The 25941-nt window shown below is 32.0% G+C and overlaps 1 protein-coding gene across 2 annotated transcripts in view; it reads right to left on the reverse strand.

Moving 5' to 3' along the window:
• Positions 1 to 25941, reverse strand: part of LOC142332351 (ets DNA-binding protein pokkuri-like) — a 109312-nt gene that overhangs the window by 55369 nt on the left and 28002 nt on the right. The window contains exon 1 of one of the 2 annotated variants that reach the window (XM_075378756.1): positions 1962 to 2034. The exons of the other annotated variant lie outside the window; for it this stretch is intronic. The gene's annotated coding sequence lies outside the window, so the exon portion shown is untranslated. Of the gene's footprint in view, positions 1 to 1961; positions 2035 to 25941 lie in introns of those variants that run through there. 2 annotated transcript variants of the gene reach the window in all.

Genomic DNA, 25941 nt, shown 5'->3' on the forward strand with positions numbered 1-25941 from the left:
ATAATAAATCATTCGCTATTATTATTAATCGTTATTCGCATTATTAATGAATAAATTATTTAAGTTTATTTACATAAAACAATTTAATTACGTAATGTCAATATTATAGCTGCAGAGGCGTGGCGTAGGTACGCCCTCCAGGCGGGCTGTGCTGGCGGACGGCATCTCGGAAGGGGATATTAGGTGTCCAAAATTGATAAAAAATATTTTCTTTGAACGATGAAAATTTATAACGAAAGTGAAATTATAAATTGATACTAACGAATCGGGATTTTCCGCTAGTGATCGTTACATTCCGGTGCCTACTTTTTGCTTGTTCATTATTTTATGAAGAAAAACAATAAATTATTAATATGTATATATCGATATATAATAAAATAAAATAATACCTGACCACCGCGCCACATGTACTAACGAATCGGGATTTTCCGCTACTGATTGTTACATTCCGGGCTAAGGGATATGGACACGAACAGACAGACACATACAAATGCCCTTTGGTATGGTAGGATACAGTGATACATATGACTATACGTTTACTATTGTAAGTCTAACAACATAATCTAAAAAACGTTTACATGTATAGTATTTGACAGCTACAACCAAAATAGAAAATATTTTAAAACACAACAGAACGTTTTATTTAATTTTATTTTATTTTTAGTTAATATATATTTTCTACACAAAATTTCATTCGGTCTTTAATTCTGTGAAAATATAAAAAACAAAAAACATAAATTTGGGTCTGGAGCATTTTAGTGAGCTAGGGACAAATCGGTGCCTCGAAAAAAAGATAAATTCAGAGATCGAGATATAAATGGGAGTTTTATCATTGAAATTCACTGTTTAAGGATGAAAAAAACGGCGGAGAGATTATTCCAGTCATCTGAAATAATGTCGGTTGGTTTGTGCGTTTCACAAGCACATGTAAATGCTTTTTATTTTGTTTTATTTACGTCAAAAAGAACTTTGACTAGGGAAAAATAAAATATTTCAAATGAGAGTAACGATCTTTAAAAATATTTCAAAGAATTGTTGTAGTCTTATTAAAAAAAATGTTTTTACCGTTAACCATTTCTGTCTAATTTAGAAAAACAGTACAGTTAGTTATATATGCATTTTTACTTCCTTGTACGAAGTAAAGGAAGAATTGTGTAATCGCGAAAAATTTCGATTTTCAGATTTCAACGGAAATAACAATTTTGACTAGTTTTGGCGTGAAGTCTGTATATACGTACGTATGTATCCCGCATAAAAAAAACAGATTAGCCGCAGAATGTTGAAATACTAGATTTAAGACCGTTGCAACATCTAGTTTTGCACCTCCCTTTTTTATTGCAATCGACTTGACAAAAAATGTCCAAAAAAGCACAAAATTCAAAACATTTGGATTTTGGACATTTTCTTAACTGCAGTAACAAGCCCTCACTGAGAGATTTTCAACGATATATCATAAGCGGGACTTATTTTCATCGGTTTCACAGTTATAACCAAATAAAATTTTAATTAATGAAATATTTGGATCTTACAAGGGGAAGGCACATCGGTTCGAATCCGATATCATTCATTTTTTCAATTTTTTTTTTAATTTAAATATATCGATTTATATATTATATAATGATATAATTATTAACCTCTTGATTGTAAAAAGAAAAACTTACAACAAATAATAATCCGATCGATCGATAAAAAAAATATATAAAAAAATCAGAAATTATTAGTGAAATAAAATTTTACGCACTTTTCTTTTTAATTCAAAAATGTTTACAGAGATTTAATAATTATTAATAAATCAATATATTTAAATTAAAAAAGAGATTCCAACCAATGCGCACTTGTAAGAGCACTTGCCCTTTTTTCATTTATGTTAATATAAAACAAATGCATAGTATTACATTTAAAATTGTTTTTAATTAAAAATCCTTTTTAAAACTAGTTCAGTATTTCATAAATAAACTCACCAAATGATATTGATTTTCGTAATTCACAATTTAGAAATTTTTATATAGTAAATCCATTTATTTATGAATTCGTACCTGCAACGTAAAAAAAATTACTTTAAAAATGTTATATTTAATTTATTATATAACAATAAAACATAAAACAATATAATTTTATATTTGCCGACAATTAACGAGAAATAAAATGAATAAAAATTATATAAGAAAAATTAATTAGCAAAAGGATACCGAATAAAATAACGTACATTTAATAAGAAAGGAAAAATAGTAGAGGTAAATGAATACTGAATATTATCGACCTTCAAAAATAATAACGCGGAAGTCACCTTGATAATGAATAAAATAAAAAATACAGATGAGGCGACATAAATATTATAATACAATGTAATACAAACATTAAATATGATAAAAGAAGTATTATAAAGATCAGTAGTCGGTCGATTTAAAAATAAAAAGATAAACAGAATTTAAAAAAATTATACATATAAAGAAAGGACAGATAAAGGATGCTGTTAGTAAGAAAAACGGAAGGTAGCCGTTATATTAACCTGGTGGAATCAGAAGTAATAGTAATAACAAAAAGGAGGGAGTAAACACAAAGAAATATAAGGAAGAAGATACTGAGAGTATAGTACAGAAGCGACAGCGTTCTTCGTTCGTTCGTTCTGATCGGTTCACAGACGAATACAGTTCGAACCGCTATACAGTACCAATACAACGGGGGTTTAATGTCGGTATAACAACTTAACAAACTAAAACACCTGTGTCGCCGGTTATACTGTAATTCCAATCGCTTATAAAGAATAAATAAATAAACCTTCTCATAGCCGTTCTTTCTTAGTAATGTGTTACTTATTTACGTACTATTATCAATTTTAAACGTTAATTATACTTATCGACCGCAGGATTACGGCTAAAGATTGCAGAGCAACGATTAAAAAGTTATTATGTAATTCTACACACACACCGTTAAATAACTGTCCTTTTTAAACTAGTAATAACCGGATTTTTTCCCGTTTATTAAAAAATGATCGAAAAATTAAATATTAATTAAACGATTATCAATGTTGTTCCGGCAAACATTTTACAAACTGTTTCTAAAATGATTCTACTTGTAAAAATAAAAAAATATGCTTAGGAAACATGGCAATTTCTCCTTCGTTCTTCCCCTGTTAGCCAGTTTGTTATTTTTATATAAAAATCGATATCTCAAGTTCGGATAGACGAATCGCATTAATATTTAGTAATAAAGTTGTAAAATTAGCACAAACTCAAAACTTTAATATATCTTTTTTAAATACAAATTAAATGCAAATTACAAAATGACAGCAAATCTATACTGTAAAATCTAGGTAATTTTATTTACAGATTTTTAAAAGTAGAAATACGAAACGTAAATTATCCTTTAAAAACTTACTGCGACATTAATTTAACACAAAATTGATTGAAATCGGTTTTAGTTTCCTCTCCGGGCGCAAGAATAAATAAATTCTTGGGTGAACCCGCCCTTGAGCTAGAGATATAAAGTACTGCAAAGTTCTGTTTGTTTTTAAAAATTTCCAGTAGGTTTTAAACAGTTCTACTAGTTACATTCGACTAAATTTGGACTTAAATATCACTGGGATCGTCACCGATCAACCTACCGACCTCAAAAGCTATGAATTCGACACTAATATCGGTCATTTCGATTATTTTTACACGTCACCCCCTTCCCATCCATTACCAATAAGAATGCTGGGGGTGTCTTACCCCCCATATTTTTTCTAGATGAAGTCATACGTGTACCAAATTTGGATGAAATTGCTCCAAGTATTCTAGAGTTATGCTGGAGCGCGCCCGCGCGCACACACACACACATCCATTTATATACATTTTTTTTACTAAGGTTTTTTATTAAAAAAAATTTTCAAATTTTATCGGGAAGATATACAAAAATATCTGAACGGCATCTTATTATATAAATATTATTTACATTATAATAGTCAATCCCAAGCAATGACGATGAGAAAAACGGGAATGGTTTTTAAATTATCTACGTAGGTAAATAATGTAATTTTCCCTTTAGATTTATGGAAAACATACAACGGTCCATTTGTTCAAGAGTAAGGTTTAATACATACCGTATAGAGAAAAATATCACGTATACAATATATTCTATATATTCATGAGAACATGTTCACTTAATTTTTTTTTTTTTTTTTTTTTTTTAATAAATATTATTACCGCAAACGGTTATCGGAACTAATTTAATCTAATTTTTATATAGGTTAAAAGTTAACAAAAAAATAAACCAAATAGCCCATAAATTACATCATACATTTTTATAAACAACAAAAAACATTTATTTATCTAATAGAGATAAATAAAAAAAAGTAATAATTAGCTAATATTAACTACATATTAATTACATTAAATTGTAGTAAAATAGATTCATTATAATACAAATGCTACAACAAAATCCATTTATTACGTAAAAATTATAATTGTTCAATTAAAAAATAATAATAATAATAAGAATCTAATATTGTTAAAAACCTTATCGTTTTTCTAGTGAAAATATTTTAAAAAACCGTATCAAATGGTCTTTACGAAAAGATATATAATATATAAGAAATAGTTTACGAATAAATATCACGTTACGCAAATCGCATAAATAAATAATTGAAGGCGCTTTTATAAAGTAACATTACAACTAACTTCTTAAAAATAAAACATCTGAAAGAAAAAAGAAGAGCATTCTAGAACCTCACTTGTGTACTCTACCAGAACGATTATGAATTAATGTTTAATACATACAGAGCGCACAGAAACTTGATGTACACTAAAATTATAAAAGAACCTTCTTAATTATTACTTTGTATTTTTATTTCGTTATTTTAAAGAAGCAGACATTATAATAAGATGTGAAAATGACCTCTTATATCAGTGCAACACTTTCAACTTAACCGACCGGCTGATGTCTCGTAAGTATGCCGTTATTGCGGTTTTTAGTTCGTCAGTGTTGCTCGAATAAGTCTTTGAGATGCGATGAAAGTAATCTGGGAGACAGATCGGACAAACGTGCAGCCGGATATCTCGTCGAAAATGATTCGTTCACCAAAAACCTGTTAGCTATGTGGCTCGGTTGTGGCGCCATCTTGTTGGAAACAACCGTGATTGATTTTCACTTCTGTCAACAGACTAATGAAGTCTATTAAAGCAGTACAATAACGATCACTGTTAATCGTATTTTTAAAAAAAATCGGACCCATAATGTGCGTTCTACTTACAATTTTACTCCCGATTTTCGCTTTGTGTAAAGCTTGTTCGAGTAATTCACGGGGGGTTAGATGTCGACCCCAGTCGTGTATTTTGTAAATTAATATATTCTTCCAAATGAAACCAGCCGTCAACTGTAATAAAAAAAATGTTATCTCGAGGATATCTACGGAAATTTGGTCAATAAAATGCCACTCTTAAACCGTTCATCCGCCGGAAGAGAATAAAATCGACTACTAGAAGATGCGACTACGGTCGGCTTTGAATCGTGTGACTTTGTGAGACTGAAATTTTTCTTAATAGGCTAGATTCGCGTGATTATCAGTCGGCGTTTGTACAACGCTCGTATAGTATTTATAGTATCTGTGTCGATAATAGTGCTTTAGGTTGTTGCAGCTATTAGTATCGGCGTCCAGTGTTTTAGAACGTTTATCTGTCGTATTCCATAGAGATGATATTAATAAACCGCACTCTCTGATCGTTTCCATGTCAAACGCAAAAATAATATAGTTTAAATAGTAAAATTTGTTTACGACAGGCGTAAAAACACGCTGAACAAACTGTAGTGTAGTAGCGACTACGAAAGGCAAATCCCGATGCGGGGCTTTGTCGCACTTAGTCGTCCGCTCGATGTGGCTTGCAACGGTTGCAGTTATTCGGATCAGACGCACTACGAACGTACTCAGCGTCTCTTCCGACGGTCGAGCGACCTAATGCATTAATTCACCGGAGAAGATTGTACGTGGAAATATGGAAACGGCATGTTGTAGCTTATGAAAAATATCAGGCCTGACCGGGATTCGAACCCGTGACCTCCCCGGATGAAAGGCCAAGACGCTAGCACTCCGCCACGGAGATCGGATTTTAATGGACATTGTCTAAACTAACGGTCTTTTACATCGTATGAGCTTTACGTTTCTAAAATACAAATCGTAAAGATCTCATTTCTCGGCCAAAAGGTAATTTTTGTCTCTTAACATGTGCGGATCGATACGCTAATTGGATATTATAAATCGGTTAAATTTTATGTAAAATCTAAAAGATCTAAAATTAATAGCATCCCTTTATTATTTACGTATAAAATAATAAATTATTGTTAGTCTTCTTTTTTGGTTATCGATCGTTTGACTGGTTTGATCTCATTCCTCTTTGTGTTAATTTAATCTCGCTACAGTTACTTTAAAAATCCTAAATCCTCAGATGCGATACATATATTCAAACGTTTGTCTTTTACAATCTTACAAACCAAATTTAACTAATAATACGGTTTCTAACTAATAACAGTTTCGTCTGTTCTATTTGAACTAAGATTTCATAATTTATAAACTCAGCAGATTTTCGACACTTTTAAATGTAACACCATATATCAAAGGCCTGTGCTGTTTTTCTTTTTGTTTTCCAAATTGCCCGCATTTCATTATCAAGCGTTAAAATCCGTAGAAATATTTTCAAAAATATATTTCTAATTCTTATATTAATATTAGATACTAGCAGACTTGTAATTTTTAAAATGAAAACTCTCCTTTTTTGTATCATTTTGCTTTTATCTCTTCGTTCAATATTTGCAGCCATTTTACTTCTAGAAAACAAAATTTCTGAAATTTTTTGTTACGGGTTTATTATGATTTCCAATATTAACAGTCAATTTTCAAATATCTTCCTTTCTATTACATTTCATTAGTTTTGTTTTACTTTCAAATAGGATTTCTTTTAAACCCTTTTTTTGTTTCTCTTATAGAATAATGCTACAATCAACGAATTTTTTATTTATTGATTTTTTTTTGGTATAATTATACGATTCTCAATTTTCTTTCGAGAATTTATATATTTTTCTCAATTCTTTCTGAATCAGTGCCTACTTCACCATCCTATACATATTGTTGTCTGTATTCATATATAAATAATAATATTATAATACGTGAAATCAATTAAAAAAAAAAACTTTCTGAAGGTCCTACGAATAGTTTTTTTTTTTTGTCTTCAGTCATTTGACTGGTTTGATGCAGCTCTCCAAGATTCCCTATCTAGTGCTAGTCGTTTCATTTCAGTATACCCTCTACATCCTACATCCCCAACAATTTGTTTTACATACTCCAAACGTGGCCTGCCTACACAATTTTTCCCTTCTACCTGTCCTTCCAATATTAAAGCGACTATTCCAGGATGCCTTAGTATGTGGCCTATAAGTCTGTCTCTTCTTTTAACTATATTTTTCCAAATGCTTCTTTCTTCATCTATTTGCCGCAATACCTCTTCATTTGTCACTTTATCCACCCATCTGATTTTTAACATTCTCCTATAGCACCACATTTCAAAAGCTTCTAATCTTTTCTTCTCAGATACTCCGATCGTCCAAGTTTCACTTCCATATAAAGCGACACTCCAAACATACACTTTCAAAAATCTTTTCCTGACATTTAAATTAATTTTTGATGTAAACAAATTATATTTCTTACTGAAGGCTCGTTTAGCTTGTGCTATTCGGCATTTTATATCGCTCCTGCTTCATCCATCTTTAGTAATTTTACTTCCCAAATAACAAAATTCTTCTACCTCCATAATCTTTTCTCCTCCTATTTTCACATTCAGCGGTCATCTTTGTTATTTCTACTACATTTCATTACTTTTGTTTTGTTCTTGTTTATTTTCATGCGATAGTTCTTGCGTAGGACTTCATCTATGCCGTTCATTGTTTCTTCTAAATCCTTTTTACTCTCGGCTAGAATTACTATATCATCAGCAAATCGTAGCATCTTTATCTTTTCACCTTGTACTGTTACTCCGAATCTAAATTGTTCTTTAACATCATTAACTGCTAGTTCCATGTAAAGATTAAAAAGTAACGGAGATAGGGAACATCCTTGTCGGACTCCCTTTCTTATTAGGGCTTCTTTCTTATGTTCTTCAATTGTTATTGTTGCTGTTTGGTTCCTGTACATGTTACCAATTGTTCTTCTATCTCTGTATTTGAACCCTAATTTTTTTAAAATGCTGAACATTTTATTCCAGTCTACGTTATCGAAAGCCTTTTCTAGGTCTATAAACGCCAAGTATGTCGGTTTGTTTTTCTTTAATCTTCCTTCTACTATTAATCTGAGGCCTAAAATTGCTTCCCTTGTCCCTATACTTTTCCTGAAACCAAATTGGTCTTCTCCTAACACTTCTTCCACTCTCCTCTCAATTCTTCTGTATAAAATTCTAGTTAAGATTTTTGATGCATGACTAGTTAAACTAATTGTTCTGTATTCTTCACATTTATCTGCCCCTGCTTTCTTTGGTATCATAACTATAACACTTTTTTTGAAGTCTGATGGAAATTCCCGTTTTTCATAAATATTACACACCAGTTTGTATAATCTATCAATCGCTTCCTCACCTGCACTGCGCAGTAATTCTACAGGTATTCCGTCTATTCCAGGAGCCTTTCTGCAATTTAAATCTTTTAATGCTCTCTTAAATTCAGATCTTAGTATTGTTTCTCCCATTTCATCCTCCTCAACTTCCTCTTCTTCCTCTATAACACCATTTTCTAATTTATTTCCTCCGTATAACTCTTCAATATATTCCACCCATCTATCGACTTTACCTTTCGTATTATATATTGGTGTACCATCTTTGTTTAACACATTATTAGATTTTAATTTATGTACCCCAAAATTTTCCTTAACTTTCCTGTATGCTCCGTCTATTTTACCAATGTTCATTTCTCTTTCCACTTCTGAACACTTTTCTTTAATCCACTCTTCTTTCACCAGTTTGCACTTCCTGTTTATTACTACGAATAGTATTTGAATGTAAATTAGCTTTATGAAGGAGCAAATTTCATCCGTAAATTACCAAACAATATTATTAACTCTGGTAAAAAAAAAATATTTAAAAAAAATTAAAAATTATATAGGATATATTAAGTTATATAGGATTTTGAAACAAATTTAGGATCAATTTTAAACCCATTTATAAGTTTACTCGCCACGGGGGGTTAGAACTTTACGTACATTAGAAAATCAATTTTTAATCGATCAAAAAAATAATTAATTAAAAATATATTTTAACCGGGTACGATCAAAAAGAATTATTTCAAAGTACCGCTGTCATAGAATATTTGGAAACCAGGATTATGTAATTAAAAAAGTTTTAAAACACAATTTTTATCATTGTAAAATTCTATGGCCGATCTCCGTGGTGGTTTGATAGCAGTCTCGACCTTACATCTGAACTGAAGGTCCCAGGTTCGAATCTCGGCCGGAACGAAATTTTATACGGTAAAGAATTGCATTTTCATATTCCCATAAGATTCCGCGGGGAATTAAATTCTTTCGGCAAAAATATATAGAATGAAGTAAAAAAAATCATTTAAAAAAATAAAACAATTCGAAAAATACATTATATTTACTCAAAATAAGAAAAAAAGGGAATATTTTTGTAACGAATTGCATTTAAACCAGTCGATGTGTGTGTATGTTCCTGCGAGTACACGTCTATTGAATAATATTAATGTTTTATGTATTCCTACCGACATAAATACGTCTGCGGTTACGAAATTATAATAATAGCTAAACGGTTTATAAACGAAAGAAAGAGAAACGGTGAAAAGAAAAAGAAAGATAAATTCATTTAGACTAGACGACGATGCGCGTGCGTAGTTTAGCAACCGACCTACAAAACTTGAGTTCAGCTGAGCTGAGCCGGCCTGACCAAGAAGACGTTAGATTCTGAAACTACAATCAACGATAAAAACTTTCGCTGGCTACAGAGTGCAGTCTGTGTTAAATAATAATTTATCTACAATAAAACAACACCATAAATAAAATTTAGCAATGTTTTACCAACAAATGGCTTTAAATTAAAAAAAAATGAAACTGGATCTTGCGTTAAATTTTTTGTTAGATACCAATGAATGTTTTCTCTCTCCTTATTTAATGATCTTGATCAACCGACACGACTATCATTTTGTTTGATCTTTTTTTTTTTTAAAAAAATATATATATATCTTTTGAAATAGTATTATTGGTTGATCCACATTTAATGTTTCTTTAAAAATTATATTTTCACGTATTATTCGAAATTCTCAAAAGAAATAGGTGTATTTATTTTACGCATTCCCAGTAGGTTCATACATAGCTTTGTGAATGCGGACGAAACCTATTACTGTATGAATGGAAACTACATTTTCTTTATTTCAGCTAACAAAATCCTACACAACAGAATTACAGTACGGTGAGTTGTACCATATGGCGAAATAGACTTACATATACTATGAGCATTAGTACGACTTATGTTACCTAACTCGAAAACTTTATTGCGCCAAAACTGTAGAGGTTTCCGTAAAATGATTAGAAGCACTTGGTGATCTCAACAACACGAATTAATATATCAAAAATATCGAAGAGAACTGTAGGCGATTTACATTTGGGAACGGTTTAGTTTTCAGAAACGGTAACTAATGAAAAGGCTTCGAACAACACGAGCTCTTCTTGTGATGTCATCTTTGACGTAATATAGTTAACCTGTTAAAAGAGAAGAATCGAAAAACAACATTCGAAAGGAATATAAAATTCCAGTCGTAATACGACATATCCCTAAAAGAATAATCGGATTTAAAAATTTCGTAACTATTCAGGCTTTTAATCGGTTTCGACCGTGCAAAGTACCGTTAAAAAGAGTGAACTCTCGAGTTTCATTTTCCAGCAGGACGTAGCACCACTTCACTGGAGTCTGTAGGGAAGTGTCCTTTAACTCTAACGGCCACCATCTGTACGTTCGTCAAGTCAGGTAGGCCAACCCATCGGTCTTTGTTATTGTGCCAGCCTCTAATCCTCAGCGAGGAGACTCCAGATCTAGCTAAGCCGCTTTATCCCCAATTTTAACCCCACGCCGAAGGCAGGGTCTCTGTCTTGTCTACGTCTTACGCCTCAAATGAGGGATCCTCAAGAGGATTCCCCGCCGGGACTCTGGTGTTAACTCCTCTTCCAGTGGATGACGGCTTCTGAAGATCTTCATCGCAACAGGGAACTGTCATAGCGGTACACGTCATGTACGGCGTCCCCGACTGACACCAAGGCGTACTAGTCCTCACAGCTGAGGCTGTCCAACGCCCCCCGCTAGAAGCCCCTTCTTCGTTCCTCATCGTCCTTTGCTCGAAACACCGTCCGGGAAAAAGGCAAAACAAATCCCGACGAACTGTAGAAGCGATTACGCGAACTGTATCGATAAGGATACAGGTGTCAAGCCGGAAATCCCTGTACGACCCCTATGTTACTCCCGTTCAAAGGGCTGAAACAAGGTGCGTTCGACAGTGTCGTGCTCTGTACAGAACATACAGGTTGGATTGTCACGTCTCCCGATACGGTGCAGATAGCTTCCAAAGTTCCGGTGTTACATCAGCGGCCTCCAAAATCACCACACCTCGTGTGATTTTGTAAAAGATTCCGTCAAACCCCCTCCCTCATCGGTCGAACTGCGAAACCGCATAACAGCAGCCGTGGCAGAAGAGAATTGCCTGCTAAAGCGCGAGACAAACTCGATTACCGTGTCGGTATGCCGTACATCCCAAGGGAGGCAATATCGAGCACCGACGAATCGGTACGTTAAAAAAAAACTTCACGAATAAACCTTTATAAGTTTTTATACTCGATGCTTTTCAAAATATAAACGAACAATTCAAATAGGATGATTCTTTTTGGGACACGCTGTATACGATATCGAACTAGGCAAAATGTCATATTCGTAGAATTAATTTCTTAAACCGTACTTTTTTTATTATTAGTTTCCCGAATAAATAATTTTTTTATGAAGTATAATCTTCTAAAAAATATTTCTAATTTCTCCGAGACGTTAAAAAAATTTTTTTTACTCCGTAAAAAAAAACAAGCGTATTGTTTTGACCGGTAGAAATTGGAATAAATAATACAACGTAAGCCTCACCTTTTATTTAAATTTTTTATTACTATTATTATAATAGTATTATAAAACCGCACGTAACATTTATATTAAGAATAAAGTAAAGGAAAAGATCTTACGCAAGTTTTTAATTCCAAGCGGATAAGAGCAAAAAGATAACATTAAAAGAATTAAGAATTGCGTTAAGGAGCTGAGAATAAGCCTAACAAATGTAGTACACATTAAGTATTATATTATAATAGAAGTACTAAATGAATGCAAGAAACGACATAATACAACATACAACGATATTGGGCGAAGAACCAGGAAATGTTTTAAAGGAGTACACCGCCGCAACATACACATACACACACAAAGAGAGAGAGAGAGAGAGAGAGAGAGAGAGAGAGAGAGAGAGAGAGAGAGAGAGAGAGTATACTCTTTCGTTTTCATGATAAAACACATAACAAAAGCAATGTGACTGAGGTATAACAACTTAAAACTATTACTACAATGTACGAGTTAGCTCTTGGAACATTAGCATTCGCTTACAGCATATTGTATTACTTATAACTCTTTCCTTTCGAAATATATATTACTACAATTCTTGCGTAAATAGCATCCATTACCGACAACATAACTTCTTCCCACACATCATTTTTTTTTCTTTCCTCTAAATTAAAAAAAGTGGGTCACATATACCAACAAAAATGAAAGAAAAAATTCTTCTCTTTTTTTCCTTAAATAAAATCTATAGTTCATTTTTATTTATAATCTATTTAAACAACTCAATATAAAGGGATGGATTAGTAAAAATCACGTGACCAGTTGACCAGTTATCACGTGTGCAGTTATCTTCAAATAAAAAAAAATCCCTTTCGGCACGCCGGAAGGCGGACATACATTGCATCGGTGCTAAGTAAGGGATAAAAAAGATTTTCACCTTAAAATTAAGAAACACTTCAAATTTACTCGATACAATGGTTGCATGGAAAAACGTTTCACGTGTTAAAGCGTCCGACAAGCCCCATCTTCTTTCAATTCCAGCAACATTTTGGTCATACCTTGCCGTAAGGGTCGGTCATATCAAAAATTGTTTCAGACAAAAACTTTAGGTAATGTTTAGAGGACTAACGATTACTTTAACCGATTAGATACTGTGCCTATTAAGGGTGGTATGATTTTTTTCCACCCCTTGGGCCAATGATAGGTTATATAAAAAAATTTTACTTAGATAATTTTTAGACCCTTATCCAAAGAATAGTAGGAACTTTAAACGAATTCGATGTTTTATTTAATAAGAAAGTTATAGCGATATTTTGTTTTTTCGAAAAAGAGCCCCCCCCCCACCCGATCCACTCCCGTGATCCGATTTTGCCCGTTAACGAACTCGAGATTTTGGGTTGTTATATTTTACGAATCCATTTGAAAGTGATTGGCGCAAAATTACAGCAGTTATCGTGTCCGCAAGAAACTGATATATATATATAACTTTTGAACTGACGGTGGTTTTGGGGCCTGAGAGATGTGAAAAGCGAAGATATGTCGAAATTTTCCGGAAGTCGAATCATGGTACCCGTTATAATAGGTAACTTTCTTATGAAATCTATCTAACGTCTTTTATAACCGGCAGAAAGCGTCCGCTATTTCTACACTCCGAATAAATATATAATATTCATATAAAAAGAAGTTCCGTTATATCTCAAGTAACGAAGTTTTCAACCAGTTTACTTTAAATCACGGCCCGCAGAATAATATTTTGAAAGAAATTGAAAACTTTGTTAATTAATTTTTTTTTTAATCGAGTTAAAAGAAAATATATTACTGCTACGGTTACGTTATGTGAATTACCCTGCGTTTCGATATTTGAAATATGATTTTCGGGTAATCTTTTTTTTGTTATCGCGATATTTTTAATAACGACTTACCTTTTATTTACCGGATCGGTGTAAGTGGAAAAGTCAAGCTGGGATTTTCTGAAATAAATCACGATATCGATTTCGGTGGCACGATATAAGAAACTCTGCGAGATACGAATTCATCACATCTTTCATCTGTACCACACCGCATTTGGTTTCGATGTTTTGCTAATTTCCATATGATTTTTGTAGTTTGTATTCGGGCTCCCGTTTGCGGGTCTACAAAACTTTTACGAACGATTAACTATTCTGTGGACAAAATGTTCCGGCAGTTGCAATTCCTACCCGCTGGGTCGGTCTACTGGTGAACGCGTCTTCGCAAATCATCTGATTTCGAAGTCGAGAGTTCCAACGTTTAAATCCTAGTAAAGGCACTACATTCGTATGGATTTGAGTAATATATCGTGAAACCGGTGTTATTTGACGGTCGGGTTTCAATTAACCACACATCTCAGAAACGGTCGACCTGAGACTGTACAAGGACTGCACTTAACCTACACTCATGTATATTATCCTCGGAGATTCTCGGAGGCTAAACAGAAAAAAAGTTTGCAATTCCTCGATATACATACCGGCCATTCGTCCAAAATGATTGTCGATCCCGCGTTTATTTAATTTTTTTATTAAATACATTGAAGTTTGCGCGATCGAGTGTGGCATCGTGACCAAAGACATTCCTTACTTTTTCGGCATTAACCGCAGAAGACTCGCTGCTGAAGCGATATACGGCTAACATTATTTTAATAGCGTGAAGAAGATACTCTCGTCAAATTTTATACTGGACCGCCGATTACCACCAGAGATTGTTAATGATATTGCGACCACAAACCTCGCGCATGCAGTTATGAAAGTCCACAAAAATGTTGCGGTTGATTTTTAACTCAAATTCATAAAATTTACTAGACCTTTTGTCCTAGTAAAAAGAATACTATTCTTTGAAACGGTAATTTAAAACCAGACAGACCTTTTTTTTAGCGTAACTCTGTTTAAATTCTGCGCATCAGTTCTAGGAGCACGTTCACCGAACACGCGCATCCATTAGTAGAATCACGTCGCCCTCCGTTCACTTCTACGGGAATTGTGTAAAACAAAACAGCATTTTTTTATTTATAATACATTCAACCTTTGAAAAAAAACCGGCTAAAAGCATGCATTATTGACTTTTACAAACATGCACAGTATTTACAGGGGCTCATATAAATATAATAACAATTACTAATAAAACAAAAATGTGATAAGCTTCACCACATGACTTCCGTGTACGCCTACTAAATTACATATACACATTTTTTTTATAAATAAAAGTACATAAAATTTTATTTCATTAATAACTTCTGATACTTTTTTATTGTAATTTTTTTACAATCAGATTAATAATTATTAATAAATCAAAATATTTAAATTAAAAAAAAGTTAAAAAGAAAAGGAAATGAAGTCGAATTTAAACCGATGTGCATTTCCCTTGTAAGATCCAAATATTTCATTAAAATTTTATTTGGTTATAACTCTGGAACCGATGAAAATAAGTACTACTTATGTATATCGTTGAAAAGCTCTGGATGAGGGCTTACTACTGCAGTTAAGGAAAAATCCTATTTTTTTGGATTTTGGGTTTTTAAACACTTTTGCTCCAGTCGATTGCAATTAAAAGATGAGGTGCACTACTAGACGCTGCAGCAGCCCTAAATCCAAAATTTCACATTCCAAGACTAATCGTTTTTGAGTTATGCAAGTACAAGTTATGCTGTACGTACGGACATACGTACAGACGTCACCCCGAAACTAGTCAAAATGGATTCAGGGATAGTTAAAATAGATATTTCAGTGAAATCTGAAAACCGAAAATTTTTGCCATCACAATACTTTACTTCGTACAACGAAGTAACAAGATAGATGAATAACATAAATATCACTACAGATTAATTAATAACTTTTCTTGACGCAACAGAAAAGTGCCAAAACATCCAACTTTTAGATTTATTTTACGATCGATAAAATATACGATCGATATATTGTGCATATACTGGTCGAGTCTAAGTTCTGTGTAGTTATCGTATGAAGACAAACTCATATACGTATATATATAAGCTTATGACGCACTATAACCGTGCATTACATATGTACGTATTTGTATTTCAATATTAGATATTTCAACAATTTGTATCAAAATATTTCTATCGCCAAAAATTAGTTTTTTTTATTAACAAAATATACGACTGGTGTGTTGAAATTGGTTAATATAACTTACCGCTATAAAGACAGGTGTCATAAAATATTACTTATTATAACTTACTTACTTACGCACTTTTCATTATAATTAATAATTATAATATTTTAAATAATATTGGTCAATCAGAGAGCAATGTTGCCGAAATATTCAGTACACATTTCTGTTCACACAAAATTGTTTACTAACACAACACATACTCGTAATATTAAATCGTACAACAGCATCAAACATGTTCTGTTAATACGATATATAAGATAAGCAATCAAGGACCGAGTAACCGGCAACGATCACCGTATCGATAGAACAATGTTGCATAACGTAATGGTATTTATTAAGGTCTGAACGTACTATAATTACACGTTGTCTATATATATTATGTGCAATAATTAAACGAGTTTACAGTAAAACGTTATTTTTATAGATTTATGCTTTTTTTTTTACAGAAATTACTCGACAGATAATCATACATTCTGCTCTACACTTGTTAAGTCGAGAAAAATGTTTAATATGAATACGTTAACGATCATCAAGACTCCTTATGCATTTAATACACGAAAAAGGTTTGAATCGCTTACTGTAATAGTAAACATGTTCGTATATCGTTAATAATACGGTGTGTAATTACACAAAATATTTCTAGCGTGCGACAACAAAGAAAATACGATTCATGTTGTTAAAACAAAGATACAAACCGTAAACGTTCCTGTGTACTTCATACAAGCGTTTCTGTTTAAAAGTACAGAGCGTACGGCGCCTATTGAATTATAAATACGCAATTTAACAATATTCAGATGTACTCATAATATTAAATCCTACTACAGCATCGTACATATTCTGTTGATACGGTATATAAGATAAGCGATCGAGGAATAGAGAAAGATATGTGTTGTGCGAGTGAAGAAGCGAGTCATTTTGAAAACATTACCGTTATAGAACAATATTTCAGTGAAAACCACTGAAACGCTTCAGTGAACTTAATAATAAAACCGGGAAATAAACTAATAAAGCGTTTATTAATGCGATTTAAAGATATTTATATAAATATAATGAAAGTTACTGAAGGTTTACCCGTTAATATTTACCTGTTCATAACGAATTCCTTCTTTCTTCGTTCTTTCTTTTCCTGTTTAGTCTCCGGTAACTACCGTTTAGAATACTTCAGAGGATGAATGAGGATGATATGTATGAGTGTAAATGAAGTGTAGTCTTGTACATTCTCAGTTCGACCGTTCCTGAGATGTGTGGTTAATTGAAACCCAACCACCAAAGAACACCGGTATCCTCGATCTAGCATTCAAATCATAACGAATTCCTACACCAAAAATAGTTCCCTCTTACGTTTGTTTCAATTTTGTTTTATTCTTGTCCTAATGAATAATTTTCTAAAATTAATTTTTATTCGGATAAATAAATAAACGATTTAATTTTTATCTTTAAAAAGTTATTTCTAAAATTGTTTTATCGGGCGTTCAAGAACTGTGTTTTCCCTTAATCTCTTTTTACCTCCTGCTTGGTGTACCTGTAGAAAACAATACGAATAACGTACCAAGCCTTATACTGGTCATTAACCCGTAGTTACCTTAAAAATATTTATATACTATCTGAAGAAAATTACGTTAACGATTGAAATACTACTCATTTCTTTTCAGGTTTTATATATATATATAAGCTTGAAGCTTGTGCGTGGGATATGGAGTTGAAATTTTGTAGTATGAAAAAATGCCATGCCTGATCGGGATTCTAATCCGGTGCTTCCAGATGAAAAGCCGAAACTCTACCGCTGCGCCACGGGACGAATTTAAGATTTCAATAATATTTTTCGTCAGCCTGTTATACTATAAGCTGTGTTAATAAAACGAGTAAATATCATGAAATGGACAGACTCCAGTAGGTAAAATGTTTTGGTGTTTTAAAGGTATTGCTTAGTAAAATTAAATAATTGTATTCGCACAACGATTACATTTACGTTCATTTTTTAATTAATTTTTCTTACTATAACGATATTATTTACATTAGTATTTATTTAATTCAGTTAAAAGATAAGCAGTTGTCTATTATAAAATAACTTAATCAAGGATGCGACGTGCTGTTTCTGTACTGACTTTTATAGCCAGGTACTTGGTGCGCAATTACCGGTTTTACCAGTAAGAGAAGGGGGTCAAAAAGCTTCACCTTGATTATTTTTTAACTTCATCACCAATAAATTCAATAAAAAAAAAACTATTAATCAACAGAGTGGATAAAGTTCATTATAAGAAGCACAATGGTCCGATTATACTCGTATTTAGCTAAGACAGCTAAAATTTCATTCCACGTGCTTCAATACTAAATATAACGTAAAAATCAGTTCTCTCTCTCTCTCTCTCTCTTTCTCACTACCTATCTACATATATATACACATACACACATATTTATTTATACATAAAATCCTTTATGTTTGTATCGCTATTCGCTGTTAATTATGGAAACACTGGGCCATGGCAATTATTTATTGAATAATTGTGAAGATAGTATTGCAGTTGAGCCGATGGAAAACGTACGAAGCCCGATCGGTATGTGATCCAAAAATAACTAAAAACACAGTTGCAGCTTGGTAGCAGCAGCATACGAAGGGCCTATACCTATCCAAGGTTTTATTCGAAGGCTCTATTATGCAGACGGTAATTTTTCGTGGGTTCGAAGTATCTTTATTCAGGATGGAAGCTTTATTTTACAGATCGATGATTTTGCTTAACGATCGCCTTAAATAATTTGATTCGACAATTTTTTTCTTACGTTCGGTCGATCGAGAATAGGTCCGTAGTTCTTCAAAGAAAACTTTCTTGATCTCTACAATAACGTAACTATCGTTTATCGATATTTCAAAATTTATTAGTGTTTATTAATGCCTCCTCATCGAACAAATTTTGTTAAATATTTTTCGTTTAGAAATGCTTTCTTTGTTAACCTTTAAAATAGTTAAGATATCCTTTAAGAGATTTAAGGACACAAAATATTTAATAATTTAATATTCGTAAAATAATTGGATCCGACATTCAGATTGTGAGAATGTTGAAATCTTTTTTCACTAGTTATTTTTGATTTTGGAATCGCACAATAATTTTCGTTATCGAATTTTAGATAACACCGGTGTAATTTGGCGACTGAAACTGAAAGACCCTACAAAACTTGTACGTATTTCGAAGTCTTCAAGAATCCCAACGACTCCACATAATAATAAAGATTATCTACACTCTGTTCATATCATCGGCGTCCAAATCCACTAAATACTTTTCCGTTTTTATTTGTGTTAAAAGAAGATGGAAGTAATCGATTCATATAAGCGACAGCAATCCGGTAATACGGAAAAAAGTTTTCTTAATTATTCGTAAGTTATATTCATTCGTTATATAACACGTAATTTTTAAAACGAGAAAAAGTTTTGATAATATTATTATTGTTTTACAAACAAAAAATTTGTAAATTTTATCTTAACCGTAACTAAATAAAAACAAATTTAAAAAACGGTTACGGCTGTAATTCATTAGTTTATTTGTTTAAATTAACATGTTTTTATATTTTCAAAGCCATATATATATCAGCGTTGTAAATTCTTTGAATATAGTTGCTATTTCAGCTTTTTTTATTTTAAATTTCAAGGTAAGAGTTTTATCTATTTCTACACTAACATACCTTACGCGTGTATGTGTTTAAATTTAGTGGTAAATATAAGCTAATAATGTAACGCGATACATAAAACCAACAAAGCTCAATTATGTCCTTTAATTATAAAATAAATACGATTAAAATAAACCAAATATGAAATGAATACCTGTAATTATATAGTTTTGTTTTATCATAATATACGATCTCATATAATAATTTGTTTTTCCTAAACAGAATATAAAAATAAATTAATGTAAGACTTTAATTACACGATACGATAAAAAAAAAAAAAACACATTTACGTCAAGGAGTATATAGTAAATACGTATTTTTTTATTAAAACACTCGAGTAAATATACGTATTTTTTGTAAAAATATTTTCTTAAAAAAACTAAAACAATAATTAGATGACTTTAACAAGAAACCTGACCTTGATAAATGACGTACATTTGTCAAAGTTCAGATAACGTAAATATACATCCTATACAGCGTTGACTCTGCCGGTAATACAATGGAGTATTAGTACACCGCAATAGCATTTATTTCGTAGGTAACTTTAAGCCAGTCCGTAGTTCACTCCATCAAAACTAAATTTTCTAAATTTTAACGATTTTTTTTTTAGCGCAAATTAAATATCTAAAATTTTTTCCCTCAGAATATGGTAACTGATTTGAAGTAGAGACCCCGACGGTAATTAAAAACTATACATTCCTCTTTGTAAATAATGAAATTAATTTTATTTTCCAGTCTAGCTCAATAGCTGTAGAAGGGAAAGCATTGTAATCGATCCGATTTGGGCATATGAGGTTTTGTTCTTGTGTGTGTGTGTGTGCGGTGTCTCACACATTACATATCCAAAACTACTGAACCGATTTTGACCAAACTTGATCAGATTACTTTTCTATATTGGGCATTGATGCCGTTAAATTTTCAACTTAAAATATCAAGGAAGTGAGGCGATACAGCAAGGTCATCATCATGAGATTTCGCCTAATTAAGATCTTATTTTTCTTAAGCGCATTTTTTTTATAATTAAAAAATAATAAACAATTTTTTTTTTTTAAATCGTACCCTCACCCTAAAAATGCTATAAATAAACCGGCGGCTAAGTAGATATTCTGCGTCAATAGTACCCCATGTCACCACAATAGCGCAATTAGCGCTAATGTAGCACTGACGTACAGCTCTACAAAAAATGTTATATTTAAATAAAATTATAAATATTTTTAATTAAATTGCGTGTAAGCCGTACATCAGAAAAAGCCCGCATGACTGGAAAGTCCTACAACTGTATTGTCAGATTTTTTTTAGTAGCGTGTGAAAAAATGCAGTGCCTGAAGAGGAACGAGCAACAAATTTTTTTCTTATCGGGAAGGTAACATTAAAGTGTAATTATACTTAGCGGTTTATTAATGATTTAACAGAAATCACAGAAAAATGTTTAAAAGTTCATTCGTGGAAACCGTTTAAGTTACCCTTAAAGCGTTTCAAATATTAAAATAATATAATATTTCAGTTAACTATATCAAACGATTTACCACGATTTAAAGAGAACGGAACATGAGATGTACAATATACTTACGCCTATGATAAAATAGTTATAACTTTTTCAGTAATAACTAAATTTCACCGTGCCTACAAACGTCATATGTTATCGTACTTAATTCGCAATTCTATTTTAAAAATCGCATAATAATTTTCACTGTCTACAGGATTCCCACCGAATTTTAAGATTTGTTTTTCCTGACTTTTACTCAAGTTTCCTAACCGATTTAGTAAAACTTTCCTGACTCTCATAATGTTATGCGATTGCCGATTCGATTAATCCTCAAAATATATAGATATTTTACTTTTTTGCAGCTTCCGCTATCCACAAAGCTGCCCGATTAACGCCTTTTTTTATTATTTAGTATTACAATAATTTTTAAAGTCGATTTTGTAATGATATTTTTACAACATACATTTAAAATTAGGCGATTTTTTTGCGATAAATTATTTCAGTAAATTACATCGCTATTACTCTGATGAGAAGATCCAGGCAAATAACACATAGATGTATCATAACCACCGTTCTCACAACTGTTGATATCAAAGTTTCAGTCTGCCGAGTTGAAGTATCGCCGGGAGATAAAAAGGGGTTCAGTGAAGTTTGAGAATTCCTTATCTTTAATTATTTTATTACGGTTCTTCCCTTTGTCGTGCCAAGTCCCAGCCCGTGGTCCAAAATGTTTTATACACGCATCACAAAAAGCACGATACACATCTCTTTTTTTTAACCTGTGGGACCGCCGTTAGGTATTAATTCAGAGGATGAGATGAATGACGGTTTTTGTAGCGTGTGAAAATGCAATACCTGACCGGAATTCGAACCCGGGACCTCCGGATGAAAGGCAGAGACGCTACCGATTGCGCCACGGAGGCCGACGTGATACACACCACTACCTTTTTTCAACCGACTGAATACTAGGTGTAAGTTTATATCTAAGCACCGGTCATTAAATAGTCTTTTAGATGCCATTTAAAAGCATTTTATTACCTAAAATGCAAAAAAACCGGTAGTCGAGAGAAATTTCAAGAAAAAATTAACAACCTTTAAATTTTTCAACGGTTAAGTTAAAATTTCACGAAAGAAAAAATTAACTGCTATTTGGAATATTCCTCCTTTAATGTAAAAGAATAATCGGGGAATGTAAGTAAGAACAGGACATGTTAATGGCTGCTTGAAGTACATAGTCGCAGTGTGCTGGGCCAGTGATTCCCAAACTTGCGCCGCGACTTCACAGGGGCGCCGAGAATTATTGTAAAAGCTTCATAATTAATCGAACAAAGAAATTTATAATTATTTTCTTAACGTTAATAAAGTAAAAAAATAATGAAAATACACGAGTTTTATTTATTTTTATCTCTTACCTACTAGCAGTCGTACTTTTACTTACGGTAGCGCGCCGTGGAAAAATTTTAATTGAGAAAGGGCGCCGCGACTCGGAAAAGTTTGAGAACCACTGTGCTGGACAGCACAGGTGTGGACACCTGGACAGGCGGGACACCACCTCTTGCCGATGCCGGGAAAGTATATCAAATATATTTTGGCTTAAAAAATACTTTATTAATAACCGACATAATCTTAATTCGGTAACAAAAATGTAATTCTCTGAAATTATTTGAAATTTTTCCTGACTTTTTCTGCCTGTAGGAACCATTATTTAATATACATTGATAATTTTAAGGAAATAAATTATCCGGTTAACGTTATAAAAATTACATTTTATGATAATTTGTTTTTAACGTATTATATCTATACAGTAATACTATGACCTCGTATAATCTAACTGTGTTACGTAGTTAGTAGTTTTTGAATAATACTAGTTAGACAAACCGTTAAAATATTTTGATATACCGTATTGTAATTTATCTAAATTAATTTTTTCTTCTTCTTGAACGCGCGCGCGCACATACACATACATATATATTTAAACACAGTTATTTACTTTCCATAATAGTTAAATACAATTAACTTTTTTAAAATTATTTCCTGTCATCTATTTTATAACAACCAACAAATAGAAATTAAAAAAATCGATAGCTTAATTTTTTTTATAATTTAATTAATTAAAAAACATGTTACTGTTATATGTCACGGTCACTTTTTTAAGATTATTCTTTTTAATGTGTAATAATAGTATTATTTTGAAATATCTGTTTTTAATTTTTGTTCTTTAGATATCCATACAAGGTTAAATTATATCGGTTAATGCGTATGAAATATAACAGTTTTTACACTTCATGTTAGTTCGCATTCTTTTCCCAACTCGTAATTTTTTTAACAATTAAAAAAATAAATTGTACTTTGTATTTATGGAAAAAAGGAAGAAATCATAAATTACAACTTTATTTCACGGCATGATATTTTAATTAATCCGATCGTCTACCGATATTTTATTCAAAATGAAAAGGCTTTTTATCATTGAAATTTATTTTTATGTACATTCGTTCATTACGGAAGTACGATCGAACATATAACTTGCAGTAATGTACTATTATCGACTTACGTAACTCTTGATCAAGGCAATTTTTTTAATATAATAAAAAAGTGGATGGGCCTTGCGCCAGCGCCCGCTCTAGCGGTTACGTCGCCCCGGACAAACAAGACAAATTGCCGCCCCTTAAGAATATATATATGTCGGAGAATAAAGTACAGTGGAGTATCTTCCGACAAAACGATGAGAATATTCTTTAGAATATCTGTATTTTTAGTAGTTTTAAGAAATGTACTATTACTTGTAATGTTTTGTAAAATAAGGTTTAAATTGTTTTATTGCGGTAGGCTTAGGCCTAGGTAGGCACATGGTTGTCAACGTAGTCGGGATCCCAGGACGATAGGGGTATCATAAAATTAATAAGGAAAAGGAAATATGCAGTAGGTATATTATTTGAGAATATGGAGAAAGAGTAGTCTTGCTTTGGAACCCAGATCGAACAGACGTCCTGGTGATCGCGAATTCGTTATTTCCCTGAGCCTCGGTCTATCGCAAGTTGTTTTAATATTATTTGAATTCTAAATTGAATTAGTCTTATATTATGGTTCGTGTACTACTGAGTTATTGATGAGTGATGGTTATCATTTGTAATTGTTTCATTGTGCGAGTTGTCTGCTCATTTTTATTAATTGAACTTTATTATAATCGTATATATTCTCCATTTGTAATAGTAAAGATGAGTGAAGCACAAAACGTTGAATCCCTGACAAATCTCCTCGCCTCTCCGACATATATATATATATATATATATATGTTTTAAATAAAGGTACATATTTTTTATTTTCAATAAAAATCAAATCGTTCTATTTAAATTTTAATAAAAGCATATATTTAGAAAGAAACATGTAACATTATATTGTTAATCAAGCATTACAAAACGGTGATAAATTAATTAAGAACAGAAATTAATTAATTAAGAGTTCCTAGCCGCAAATTGTTAACCGTAAAATGTTTTACATTTTTAAATGCTATTAAAAATGTGTGCACAAACAATCAAAATGCCATTATTTTGAAAATAAAACAAGGTAATTTATCGATTCAATAAACAGTCTTTTTGGATAAATAAAATATTTATTTTATTTAAAACGCTTTCATCGTTTCGATTCGATAATCGATTTACGATAAACAAATATATATCAAATAAAACAACAGATTAATTATAGATGGACTTACATTTAAAAATTAAGAAATCGTATTACGAACTTGTTATCACTGCCGACGTAATAGTAAGAATAATGCTATTGTGAAATGAAACCGCTCTTTTATAATTTAGAAGAAATAAACAAGTCTAAGCATGTTCAAACAAGTTTAAGCAGCATCCTTAATAAATTCTGCGTTAATTTTTCGTTAACAGTGTAAATATTATTAGTTTTCAGACGTAAACAATATAAATACGTAACGCACAGTAAATTTTTAGCAAACGAATAATCGATATGTGAAATTTTCTATTAATTGGGCATTTAACGCATCAATATTTATTTTTCACACACTTACAGCCAAAATGTCGCCCCCCAAATTTTGGCGAACCGGACAAATGTCCGGGTTGCTCACCCCTTGAGCGGGCGCTGCTCTAACTAATCCTATTATTATATTAAATAATTTGTTGATATTAACAATTTAAGAAAATATTTTGAAACTATAAAAAAAGTACACGGTTTTAATTTTATTTTTTTTTTATTTGATAGGGGGAAAGGATTTTCATCTTTGTATTCTATACTGTATTCGGTTAGCTTATAAAGTGATGAACAAACAAAATTTGCGTTAGCGTCAATGAGTTCGTCATGAATCTGCCGAGTCACGTCCCCAGTATCAGTGCCGATTCATAACTCGGCCATATCTACATACAACACGATAATTATTACTCGTACGTCAGTCACCGTATAATTAATTTTTCATATAGTAGTCAATTTAATCAAAAGTTTATATAACGTTGTCTTCTCGATTTTGTTAAACCCTGGATTTTTTTATACGATCGCTGTTTTGTTCTCGTGTTTAAATTTTTCTGTTTCTCT

Source organism: Lycorma delicatula, chromosome 11 (genome assembly GCF_047948215.1).
Source record: "Lycorma delicatula isolate Av1 chromosome 11, ASM4794821v1, whole genome shotgun sequence".
Taxonomy (NCBI): Eukaryota; Metazoa; Arthropoda; class Insecta; order Hemiptera; family Fulgoridae; genus Lycorma; species Lycorma delicatula.